The 12,500-nt window shown below is 41.6% G+C and overlaps 3 non-coding genes across 3 annotated transcripts in view; all 3 read right to left on the bottom strand.

The window, feature by feature from the left end:
- Window positions 1–379, bottom strand: part of LOC149474776 (large subunit ribosomal RNA) — a 4,014-nt gene extending 3,635 nt beyond the window's left edge. Inside the window, exon 1 of the ribosomal RNA XR_016318276.1 lies at window positions 1–379. This exon is cut by the window's left edge and continues 3,635 nt beyond it. This is a non-coding gene — a ribosomal RNA (large subunit ribosomal RNA).
- Window positions 380–785: 406 nt separating this feature from the next.
- LOC149474775 (5.8S ribosomal RNA) lies at window positions 786–942 on the bottom strand. Its single transcript, XR_016318257.1, has one exon. It is a non-coding gene; the product is annotated as a 5.8S ribosomal RNA (ribosomal RNA).
- A 277-nt stretch (window positions 943–1,219) lies between these two features.
- On the bottom strand, window positions 1,220–3,124 carry LOC149474774 (small subunit ribosomal RNA). The gene has a single exon (XR_016318261.1). It is a non-coding gene; the product is annotated as a small subunit ribosomal RNA (ribosomal RNA).
- Window positions 3,125–12,500: the final 9,376 nt, after the last annotated feature.

Raw genomic sequence — 12,500 nt, 5'->3', positions numbered from 1 at the left:
TTTCCCTCACGGTACTTGTTCGCTATCGGTCTCGCGGTAATATTTAGCCTTAGATGGAGTTTACCACCCACTTAGGGCTGCACTCTCAAGCAACCCGACTCTGAGGAGTGTCCCTCTCGCAGATTCGCTCCGTCGCTACGGGCCTGGCACCCTCTACGGGAAAACGGCCCCGTTCAAGACGAACTTGGACAGGTGCGAAACCTACGAGAAAGCGGAACCTCCCAAACACCACATCTCCCGCGACCGTTACGACCGCGGGATTCAGTGCTGGGCTATTCCCTGTTCGCTCGCCGCTACTAGGGGAATCCTGGTTAGTTTCTTTTCCTCCGCTTACTAATATGCTTAAATTCGGCGGGTGATCCTCCCTGATCTGAGGCCAACGATAAAAAGTGGGAGGCAGACGCGATATCCGTCAGCGCTACTACGACGCTACACGGACGTCGAGTCCGCCTACGCTTCACTTTCATATTTTATCATAATACACATCATATTATTATGACAAAAATAATATATTATACACAATAACACGCACTACGAGCGCTTTGAATGCGGCTCGGCTTATATGCGAAACAGTTCACGACACATTCTACACGAGACATATCATACGAGCGTCGCGCGAGAAGCGTCCACAACGGTTTCACACCGAGTCGCGCACACGTAGAACATAATACAGGTAAAATTTTCAAACGGATAGCGTGCACGCAATGCGCTCGCTAAACCGTCACATGCTCACACACGCGTGAAAACACGCGTGTGAACAGTGTGGATTGTTGTTTTTATACAGCCGGCCCTCAGACAGGAGTGGTCCTGGATATTTCTCCACGGACCGCAATGTGCGTTCGAAATGTCGATGTTCAAATGTGTCCTGCAGTTCACACTATGACGCGCAGTTAACTGCGTTCTTCATCGACCCGCGAGCCAAGTGATCCACCGTTCAGGGTAATAGTTTATTATAATAATGTTTTCGTTTCATAATCAAAGTGTTGTGCGCGTTCTTTTATGTAACGTTTGCGTGCGTGTACATAGGTTAAAATATGTACCGCGGCGCTTTCGCGAATCACTCTAACACGTCATACACTGACATGTTAGAGGTATTCGTTTTTTTTTTTAACGGATGCAGTCACATTCACGCGTCCCACGACACTCGTTCGTACTAATACACAAACACACACGAGGCGCGTATGCGAGTAGTGCGAGAGTGCGCAGTGCGTCGTTACGTTAATGATCCTTCCGCAGGTTCCCCTACGGAAACCTTGTTACGACTTTTACTTCCTCTAAATGATCAAGTTTGGTCAACTTCCCAGCAACGCCGACGGCCGTGAAGCCACCGCGTGTCGGTCCGAAGACCTCACTAAATCATTCAATCGGTAGTAGCGACGGGCGGTGTGTACAAAGGGCAGGGACGTAATCAACGCGAGCTTATGACTCGCGCTTACTAGGAATTCCTCGTTTATGGGGGATAATTGCAAACCCCAATCCCCAGCACGAAGGAGTTTCAACGGGTTGCCCGGGCCTCTAGGCCAGGGAGAACATGTTGATTCCTTCAGTGTAGCGCGCGTGCGGCCCAGGACATCTAAGGGCATCACAGACCTGTTATTGCTCAATCTCGTGCGGCTCAAAGCCGCCGGTCCCTCTAAGAAGAATTTTAATACGCCGCCAGTGAGTTGCGCGACCCGAGAGCCGCGCACACCTAAATGACGACGCCTATTTAGCAGGCTAGAGTCTCGTTCGTTACCGGAATTAACCAGACAAATCGCTCCACCAACTAAGAACGGCCATGCACCACCACCCACCGAATCAAGAAAGAGCTATTAATCTGTCAATCCTTCCGGTGTCCGGGCCTGGTGAGATTTCCCGTGTTGAGTCAAATTAAGCCGCAGGCTCCACTCCTGGTGGTGCCCTTCCGTCAATTCCTTTAAGTTTCAGCTTTGCAACCATACTCCCCCCGGAGTCCAAAATCTTTGGTTTCCCGGAAGCTGCCCGCCGAGCCATTGTAGTAACGTCGGCGGATCGCTAGATGACATATTTACGGTTAGAACTAGGGCGGTATCTAATCGCCTTCGAACCTCTAACTTTCGTTCTTGATTGATGAAAACACCTTTGGCAAATGCTTTCGCTGATGTTCGTCTTGCGACGATCCAAGAATTTCACCTCTAACGTCGCAATACGAATGCCCCCAGTTATCCCTATTAATCATTACCTCGGAGTTCTGAAAACCAACAAAATAGAACCGAGATCATATTCTATTATTCCATGCACGAAATATTCAAGCGGCATTTTGAGCCCGCTTTGAGCACTCTAATTTGTTCAAAGTAAAATTGTCGGCCCACCTCGACACTCACTGAAGAGCACCGCGATAGGATTTTGATATTGAACCGGCTTTTAACGACCGGCTCACCGACGATATGCTCCGCAAACGTGTCAGTATCACCGCGGATGCGGTGCACCGACAGCGCGGCGCACAAATGCAACTACGAGCTTTTTAACCGCAACAATTTTAGTATACGCTATTGGAGCTGGAATTACCGCGGCTGCTGGCACCAGACTTGCCCTCCAATTGTTCCTCGTTAAAATATTTAAAGTGTACTCATTCCGATTACGAGGCCTCGTAAGAGTCCCGTATCGTTATTTTTCGTCACTACCTCCCCGTGCCGGGAGTGGGTAATTTGCGCGCCTGCTGCCTTCCTTGGATGTGGTAGCCGTTTCTCAGGCTCCCTCTCCGGAATCGAACCCTGATTCCCCGTTACCCGTGACAACCATGGTAGTCGCAGAAACTACCATCGAAAGTTGATAAGGCAGACATTTGAAAGATGCGTCGCCGGTACTGGACCATGCGATCGGCAAAAGTTATCCAGATTCATCAAAATTAACGACTTCAGACGCCAGGCCCTCCGTCGATTGGTTTTGATCTAATAAAAGCACTCATTCCATCACTGGTCAGAGTTCTGATTGCATGTATTAGCTCTAGAATTACCACAGTTATCCAAGTAACTGAGTAAGATCTAAGGAACCAAAACTGATATATTGAGCCATTCGCGGTATCGCCTTAATACGGCTTGCACTGAGACATGCATGGCTTAATCTTTGAGACAAGCATATAACTACTGGCAGGATCAACCAGGGAGCTAACTAAAGCTTCCGCTAGAGCCTCAAACGTAACACGACGATGCCGCCGCGACGTTTGCTTCTCTATATAATTATATTATGTGCGCGAGGCGTGTTTAAATAACATGATATGTGACGGCGGCGACCGTCACACGCACACTATTCACACACACACACGGGCGCGCACACGTGGATAAATCTGAACACAGTCAGTTTAACCGTTGAAAGTATCATCTTAACGAGACACCCCTCAACAATTCCCATTCGCATCAAGCGAAGGAAAAATTTTAATATCGGTCAACTTTTATGACGCAAACGATCAATCTACGCACGGAGAGTGGAAGGATCGAAAATTGCGACCAAGTTTTGGAATATACGTGTGTTTCACACACACACGTATAAACATCTGATAAAAGCCCATTGGTACATCACAAACGTGTGCGATGTGAGCATTAAAAATTTTCATACTGCCGTTCAATAGTCGTAGTATATTTTTCACGGTCTGCGCTCCGAGAGTGTATCAAGATGCGTAATATTTATTACACTACACATATAAAATACAATCTACGAAACTGACAATCTATCAAACCGTCGGCAGACGCAATGTTACTACAGCTACTACTACTTCTTCTTCTACTACTACTACTACTACCACACTACTGAACACTGATCTTCTGATTTGAAGAGTTTTTGTTGTTCCATAAAATACTAAAGATTAAAAACTGTATCGCGCCGTTTGCACAACACACGCTTTTATAATATATCATCTTTGGTCTTTTATTATTTTATAGAACTAACACTACTCTACAATTCTGTCAGACTCACCACCAAACACCAACCCCAACCCCACATCAACGCCACACCGACACGCGAACTGCGGCAACGAGGAGAGCGCAGAGCACACACGGGCGACGCGGTACAACAGCGACGAAATAATGATACATACACATACGTACAATCTCTCGCTGCTGCGCACGCGCATCGCCCCCCGTCTTCGCTAGCCTCGCGCACCGATTGTCTCGCATCCCGGCAATGGTGTTTCTGCTTGTTTAATTTTTCACGTATCACGCACGGCATATGTACATACATACATACATACATACATACATACGCCGCGCGCGACTAACGCCTCGTGTTTTCAAGGTCAAGTCAAAAAACTTTGTACGCGTGCAGTTACGGCGTGCAGTCGTCAAAAATAATTCATGATTATAAATTTCGTGGTCCATATTAAATAAATTATAAACAACAACAACAACAACAACAACAACGACAAAAGAGGGCGTTAATTTTTGATAGACATAAATTTGAACCTCAATGTAATAATAGTTAGGTTTGTGTGTAGGTTAGGTTAGGTTAGGTTAGCTTTTTAAAACTAAATTATTTCTGGCCACGAAATTTATAATCATAATATTAGCTACATTTCGTTTCTCTTTTCTCAGAAAATTCGAAAATTTTAAAATTCGAAAAAATTCGGCTATTCAACAACAACAACAAAAACAAAAGAGGGCGTTCATTTTTGATAGACATAAATTTGAACCTCAATGTAATAATAGTTAGGTTTCTGTGTGACGATTTAATAGTTAGGTTTGTGTTTAGGTTAGGTTAGGTTAGGTAAGGTTAGGTTAGGTTAGGTTAGGTTAGGTTCCCCCCCATCAGTTCCAAGCCTTGTCGTGGCCGGGGGGGCTCAGTAGCTCGGAGTACACTGTGTACTCTGGGTGAAGCTAATTGGACGCGGAGGGGCTGAACGGCCGGTCTGTCGTCTGACGACTCGATTGGCTCGACGGCCAGGGATCCATATAGCTGGCTGGCTGGCTTGAAGGCCGGCTGGCCGGGCTGGCTGGAACCGGCTGGTCACACCGGCTGCCTCGCAGGCTGGCTGAAACCGGCTGCTCCACCGGTTGGCTGGCCGGCTGCCTTGGGCGGCGGCTGGCTGGCTTGCTGTCACCGGCTGGTTGTCCGGCTGGCTGGCTGGCTGGCTGGATGGCCGGCTAGCTAGCTAGGGTCCTCCGGGGGGCCAGGTTTGGCTCAGGTGCCGTTGCGGTACGGCGATGGATGGCGGCCAGCGGTCGCGGCCTGGCGATTTGGCTGGGAAAAAATGAGGTTGGAAGGTCGATCGGGGCTCGTTTGGGACTCGTTCCGACTGACTGGCAGGGGGCCGCGCTTTTGCGGCGGCGGATGGCGGCCAGAGGCCGCGCGTGTTGTGTTGACTACCAACAAAGCAGGGGGCGGGATCCCGACACGTCACTTTGGTGACATGCGGTGACTCCTGTAGGTGGGTGTGGGGCGGCGGCTGTCCTGCGACAGCCGTCTGCCAACTCGTAATCCGGTCCGTGGGGCCGGACCGAGGGCCGCCATCTCTGGTGTGAGGTGGGGGCTGCGAGGGAAACCTCTATAAAAGTGCGCCGGAGGGTCCTTCGACGCGTGAAACACGTTTCGTAGGGCCTTTCGGCGCGTGCCCTCCGGCCGGTCGGTGCTGGGGTCGGGGGTTTGGGGAACGCCGATGATGGAACGGGGAACAATCCATCGTCGGCGAGTGGGTGGCGTGAGCTCGTGTTCCAGCTTGCGCCGCCTCGTGGTGGGTAATTTGGTGGAGGGCCTGGAAAGAGGCAATTCGCGGAGGGCCTGGAAACGGGCAACTGCTGGGCGGGACATGCGGAAGATTGCGATAGTGTCCCCGCATCCCGTCTAAAGCAGCGCGTTGGTACACAGTGGGGTTTTAGTCGGTAGGAATCCGACATAACCCACGGCTCCTTCCCCGGGAGCCGTGGGTATCTTAGGTAAGATTTCCCCACTTAAAAAAAAAAAAAAAAAAAAAAAAAAAAAAAAAAAAAAAAAAAAAAAGGTTAGGTTAGGTTAGGTTAGCCTTTTAAATCTAAATTATTTCTGGCCACGAAATTTTTAATCATAATATTAGCTGTTTCGTTTCTCTTTTCTCAGAAAATTCGAAAATTTAAAATTCGAAAAAATTCGGCTAAATTAAAATACACCTTCCTATTTTTACCCCTTCTAAGAAACAAACATTTTGTACTCAACCGTTTTCATATTTAACAGGATTTCTAATTAAGAACACATACCGCAGAATAAACATGCCCAGTATTTTTCCTATTTCGGAGTTATACCACCGTATTAGGATAATTCGTATCGTATTACGGCGGTATTTTATTTCTTATTTTTTGGGTAAAAAATGACTTACAAAATATATGAAGCAAGCTATTTAAATAGTGGGTGTAATAGTAGGAAAATGCTATAAACAATACAACATACAAACTTGAACGGCTTATTAAGACGAAAAACTTAGTTTATAAAATACTAGCTTATGAATAGTAAATGTTGTGTACTATGTATATTGTAAATGTAATATGTAGGAAGACTCATCTTTCAACATTAACCGTATTAAGCTAAGTCTCTACTACATGACCCATTCTGGAGACCTTAAGATGACTAAGCAAGTAATCATAAGTTCTAGAGTGGGGAACAGTTAAGAAAACACCGATTTAGAAATTAATTTTATTCAACACGGACATTTGCTAAGGCATTCTATACATGAATTACTTTATTACGTAAATTATACGCTAAAATTATTCCTTGACATGTCCAGATGATCATATCGAAAGTCCCCAAGCGTGGGGGGGGGGGGGGGGTTATGCTGAGCGGGTAGTAGGGGGGTCAAAGGACCTTTATTTAGATTTTTGCTCATAAGTCTAAAACCTGCACAAATAGCATTATGGTTACTTCTAGGTAAATTTTCTATTTATAACATCTATTTTTCATATGTACCACGAGCGAAGCCGGGGCGGACCGCTAGTATATATATATAATATATCAAGCGGCATATCAAATGACGTGTGAATTACAATAAGTCATGTTTTATCAAAATCGGTTAATCTGTTTATTACATATAGGGCACCTTAGGGGTGATAGTGGGGATAAATAATCCAAATGGAGTAGCAAACGAAAGGATACATGTACATAATATATAGGTATGATTAGACATGGTTAAGATCAAAATCGGTTCTGCCATTTACTAGGGGTGAAAGGGAAAAGTTGAAAGTCTGTGAAAGTAGAAGGATATGGGAGCGGGAGAATAACCACATCCTGGAAATTTTGAACTCTTCTGTACCTAAGTTTTATAGCTCAGTTTAGTAATAAATTTTACTAACAGTTCTTTTGTGTTATTATTTATTTTATTTCTTAACTGTTCCATAATAATCTGTAAGTACCTACTTATAATTTAGTTGTATATGATAGTACGTGTTTCAAGACGTGTTTACTCAATAGTTATTGTGTGTTAAGTATAAGTAGTAACTACTATATGCAGTCACTATTCCACGCGGACGAAGTCGCGGGCACAGCTAGTATAATAATAACAACAAATAATTGATGGATAAATAACCATCCCATCAAAAACATCCTGTAAAAAACCCAAGTCTCGCAGCTCAGTCTTTCTACCGTCAAAAGTTGTGAGATCCATGTAATACCAAGTCGGTTAATCTATTTAGTGTCTACTTGAAGGACCTTCTGTCTTAAGTTATTACATAAGTTATTATCATGCCAATATTAAAAATATTTAACGTTTTAAACAAATAGATTGACTTGGACATCGCTTGATTTGATTATTAGTATGTAAGTATCACACTACACAGCACGACGGGCCAGCGACCAACAGGAACGAGAGTTTCAATCGCGTGAGGCGCGAGAGACTAAAGAATCTAATATAATATTGTAATATTCATTTTGTTTTCATGCGATGTCCAAGTCGATCTATTTGTTTAAAACGTTAAATATTTTTAATATTGGCATGATAATAACTTATGTAATAACTTAAGACAGAAGGTCCTTCAAGTAGACACTAAATAGATTAACCGACTTGGTATTACATGGATCTCACAACTTTTGACGGTAGAAAGACTGAGCTGCGAGACTTGGGTTTTTTACAGGATGTTTTTGATGGGATCTCACTTCTTTTTGTAGAGCCTTTCTTTTTGATACCATTGAAAATCGCAAACTTATAGGTTAGGTTTCGAGGCACATCCGAACAGCATGAGGGCGCTCGCACGTATGCGTGCGGCTGCCGCTCGCTCGAAGGCATTCACATTTCATTGTTCTGTCATTTTGGCGTATATTTTGCTTGTCAGTCATAGAGTAAAATAGAGGCCAGTCTGTCTGTAAGGAGGCTAGTCGCGCCAACAATTTATATACAGGGTGTCCCAAAAAGTAGTGATGAACGGAAGTTGGGAGGTAGAGGACCTAGAGGGCTATCCGAATCACCCCCATATATGTTATGCGATTTTTCGTATTTTCGGAGTTATGACGTTTTTTTCAATTTTTCTGCTATCGCCAAGTACGATGATATTTTCACTCATGGTGACGTCAATTATTGCGGAATATGCTTGATTTTTTTTTGTGCTAAGCTGAAAGATAGGCCAGTTCAGTATGGTAACATTTACTATCGTTAGATCTTTTAATGGAATAAAAAAATAATTAAATGCCAAGAAGCCAAGAAGAAAGATAAAATTACCCAGTATGTTCACCACTTCAAGGGCCCGTAAAAAAATAAAATCACATAAAAAAAGTTTTCCGTTTGGCTTTTAAAAACTTGCTCTATCTAACAGGTAGCTACCCTGAAAATTTCATTTTATTATTCAGAAGGCTTCAATCGAAAAATTGAAATCTAAATGAGGTAAGTGAAAAAATTGAATTAACATGATGATTAATACAAACAAATTAAAACCAATAACAAGGTGTTTAATTACCAGAAATTTTTAAAATAACCCCGCTGTTGCTCAGTGCAAGTGCGACATCACCGTAAAAAGTTGTCTTTTAAATGTCTGAATGCCCTTTTATCATTTTTAATGGTTTCTTCTGCTACTATGAATTTCGGGGTTATTTCGTCCAAATTGTGGCAGTCTCTCGTCTATGTAGTATCCCCACGGAAAAAAATTAATAGGGTTTATGTCCGGGGACCATGGAGGCTAGGCTAAAGGGCAAAGATACCCTGAAAGATGGATTGGTCGTTGCAGCCTGCGCATGCACCGGTGACGCCTGCCTTAAATCCTTGCCTCCACGGTCCCTCGACCTAAACCCCATTGAATTGTTTCAATGGGGATACTAAAAAGACCTCGGCTACTTGAAAGAAGGCCACAATTTGGACGAAATAACCCCGAAATTCATAGTAGCAGAAGAAACCATTAAAAATGATAAAAGGGCATTCAGACGTTTAAAAGACAACTTTTTAAGGTGATGTCGCACTTGCATTGAGCAACAGAGGGGTTATTTTAAAAATTTCTGGTAATTAAACACCTATTTATTGGTTTTAATGATCATCATGTTAATAAAATTTTTGCACTTACCACATTAGATTTCAATTTTTCGATTGAAGCCTTCTGAATAATAAAATTAAATTTTTAGGATAGCTACCTGATAGATAGAGCAAGTTTTTAAAAGCCAAATGGAAAACTTTTTTTATGTGATTTTATTTTTTTAGGGGCCCTTGAAGTTTTGAACATACTGGGTAATTTTATCTTTCTTGGCATTTAACTCTTTTTTTTATTCCATTCGAAGATCTAACGATAATAAATGTTACCATACTGAATTGACCTATCTTTCAGCTTAGCACACAAAAAAAATCAAGCATCTAGCGCAATAATTCACGTCACCATGAGTGAAAATATCATCGTACTCGGCGATAGCAGAAAAATTGAAAAAAACGTCATAACTCCGAAAATACGAAAAATCACATAACATACATGGGGGTGATTCGGATAGCTCTCTAGGTCCTCTACCTCCCAACTTCCATTCATCACTACTTTTTGGGACACCCTGTATAACAGATTTAAATTATAATATATTGTTTTATTAGATTTTCGTACTTCAAGACATGTCCAATCATGTGTTTTTCATTACGTCGACCATTTTACAAGTAATAATGTTGTTCAGTTTCATGGGCTAAACACACCCTTACCCACCCTATACCCCCTCCCTTGCCTCATATGGTAGGTACCTATCTACACCTATTAAATTTATAACCACCACCAACCACCAACTGCATAAATAACTTTGTAATCCCATATATTTATATAGGATTACAAAGTTATTGATGCAGTTGGTGTATTTGGAAAACTGGACCGAAATTACAAAATATTTAAGTTTTCCCATGATTAAGACACTAAACTCTATATGTATTCCAAATATGAAGCTTCTAAGTCTGCTAGAAGTGCCTTGGACTTTTGATGATCGGTGAGTCAGTGAGTGACAAAATTTAGAAACTTTAACAAGTTGTCATTCTTAAACTACTGGTTCAAATTGACTGAAATTTTAAATATTCCGTGTTTATACAATGCCGGATTAGTTACTGAAGATTCAGGTTTCTTGCTTTATCCACAACCGAATTATAGGGGGTCGAAAAAGGCCCGAATTGCTTCGAGAAAAGGATGGTACGGCCGTGCCGCTTTTTTTTTGCTCGACTTGGCGGGGGCACTGCCGTGCCCCCAGATACCTTTCAATGCTGCCTGCCGTTCAATTTTCTCGGTTTTGGAGACGGTTTTTAATTTGTGTGTGCACATGCACATTTTTGTGGTTATCCTAAAAACGAATTCATAATAAATTATATACCATTATGATTTAGCTCGATATTTTTATAAATGTTACATAATTTTTTTCACTCACAACCATTTTATTATATTAATATAACAACGCAATGCAATTTCATGTACTATCTTTGAATCAATATCGTATTTATTTCGACAGACATCGTCAGTTTGATTTATTGGTGTCAATTAAAAAAAATAAAAAAGTTTAACACAAATAAGGTTTCATATCTTTAATTAAAATATTAAATAAAATCCTCCTTGATGATTCCCAATTCGACTGTAGTCTGTACTGTTATTTTACCTCAGCCTTATGTGATTTAAAAAAAAAAATGCCAAATGTAAACATCTAAATGATTCACCGCATGTTCACCGCCCACTGTGTGGAGGGGACGCTTACGCTCCACGGTATTGGCCGTTAACCAAAAGTGCTAGCTCGCATTACGAACCGACGGCCGTAACGCCGTGTGGCGCGATCTGGACCGGTTTTATACAGAAACGGAAAAAAAGTACGGAGTATACAGACTACAGTTTCAATTTTGAACAACAGCAGTGAGAAAAAAAAAAAAACCTAAAGTTGTAATTTTGAAATTCGAATTTCGAATTATACGTTCAACAATAATTATTATTTACGTTGGTCATTTGCGGGTATGATTTATTTTATTTTATTTACAAACTAGGGCTTCGCCCGTGGTACATATTATTTCGCAATAAAAAAAAGTAGCCTATGTTCTTTCTCAGCGTCTAAAGATTGTCTGTGCCAAATTTCATCACAATCGGTCCAGTAGTTTTGATGATGAGCCTATTCATTAACAAACAAAGTTTTCCTCTTTATAATATTAGTGTAGATACAATATTATGATTGTCAGATCTACCAACCCGATATGCACACAACATTTCATGAGAATCGGTCGAGCCGTTTCGTAGGTGTTTAACTTTAATTGGTTTAGATTATACAGAAGAATAATCTAAAAATCTATATATTATGTAGGTAGGTAGGTAGGTAGGTAGGTAGGTACGTACAATATAAAAATGAGACCCGTTTCGCGTTGTCACGGCATCACGTGTGAACGGCTGAACCGATTTCGATAATTCTTTCTTATCAAGTATATTCCTTGAAGTACGATTACGTACGGTTCTTATGTAGAGAAAACGTAAATTTAATTGATATACCACTTAAAAATTAATATTAATTATTAAATGGAGAAATAATTAAACTTGTAGGTACAGTTAATTTAAAGTTTTTTTTATTTTTTTTTTTTAGTAACTGTTTAACAAATAAGTGGTAGATTGATTAGCTATCGCCCGCGGCTGTGCCTGCATTGTTCAGAACTTAACAAATTATATATACTTACTAAAAGCTTCCTCGAGATGCAGTCTATCTATTGAAATAAACCGCATCAAAATCGGTTCTCTAGTTTTAATTATACAAATTTATATAGGGAAAATAGCACACACGGACAGACATTCGAACCGATTTTCTGTTATATTTATATTATAGTTTTGTGTTTTGCAATAGTTTTAGTAAATTAATATTTTGTACTAGATTTCCGCCCGCGGCTTCGCCCGCGTTTTCAAAGGAAAACCCGCATAGTTCCCGTTCCCGCGGGATTTCCGGGATAAAACCTACCCTATGTGTTAATCCAAGTTACCTTCTATATGTGTGCTAAATTTCATTGTAATCAGTAGTATAGTAGTGGCGTATAGAAATTTACCATGTTTATAGAAATTTTCCCGGCGTAAAGAAATTTAAATTTAATAACCTAACCTAACCTATCCTTTTCCACCTTAAAGAAATTTTTCCTGACG

The sequence above is a fragment of the Colias philodice genome, unplaced genomic scaffold, assembly GCF_061535455.1.
Source record: "Colias philodice isolate Cphi_HAF_F1 unplaced genomic scaffold, ilColPhil1 Martin Lab GWU primary ptg000018l_1:14663442-14930425, whole genome shotgun sequence".
NCBI lineage: Eukaryota > Metazoa > Arthropoda > Insecta > Lepidoptera > Pieridae > Colias > Colias philodice.
Note: the sequence above shows the minus strand (reverse complement) of the source record. Positions and strands in the feature narration are given on the sequence as shown.